Genomic DNA, 939 nt, shown 5'->3' on the forward strand with positions numbered 1-939 from the left:
AGGAGTGGGGGAGGGAGGGGAGGGAAAAGGGTGGGTGCAAAAAAAGGGAGGAAGAGGGGCGGGGGAGAATAGGGATCGGGGGGAAAGGAGAGAAGACGAGATGCTGAGCAGTTGGAGGGTGCTCCGAGAGCCTGAGTGATCTGGTGACAGCGAGAGGGAAGCCTTGCTCCGGATACGCTCTTACGCTGATTCTCGCTTGTTCGTTTGGCTCTTTTGGTTTTTATTTTTAAAGGCGTCCAGTTTAGCGGTGAAAGAGAAAGTTGAAGAAGGCGTCCCGCGTCTCCTAAGTGGGGTCCAAAGAGGCGTAACCGCTCATTGGGTGGCAATGAGTGGAAAAGTCTCAAAACACTTTTTAAAATATTTTTGTTTTTATTAGCACGGTGTAGCTATACATATAACAGTGGGGTTCATTTTTGACACTCAGAGGTGCATATAATTTGCTTCATTTCAATCCCCAGTACTTTCCTTTTCCCACCCCTCCTCCCTCCACGTGATCCCCTTTCTCTGCTGGTCTTGCCAAGCCCTTCTTAACTAAAGCGCTAACAAGGAGTGGGCACGTGCCTCCCAGGTCTGTATTTTAAAATGGGTCGGGTGGGCGCGGCAGCGGAGACCCTAGACCCTGATCCAGGCAGTTGGTGCAAATTGTGATCCCTGGCCTTCCTCCTCCGGGAAATCCGGCGGCACCCAGTCCACAGGCCTCGGGAGAGAGCCGGATCGAAGTGAGCACATGCGAGTGTGACCACGCGGGGACCAGCATAATCTTAAAGATTTAATTTTTTTCCCCCGGACCCACCCTACCCGGCCAACTCTTTCCCGGTGGTCCTTAGCCAGGGCTACACGTTAGAATGAACTGAAGCAAACTCCCGCAACCCCGACCCCGCCACCTGAATGCCACTTGGTATTTCTAAAAGCTCTCGCAGGAACCCCGGCTTACGGTGG

The sequence above is a fragment of the Marmota marmota genome, unplaced genomic scaffold, assembly GCF_001458135.2.
Source record: "Marmota marmota marmota unplaced genomic scaffold, marMar, whole genome shotgun sequence".
Lineage (NCBI taxonomy): Eukaryota > Metazoa > Chordata > Mammalia > Rodentia > Sciuridae > Marmota > Marmota marmota.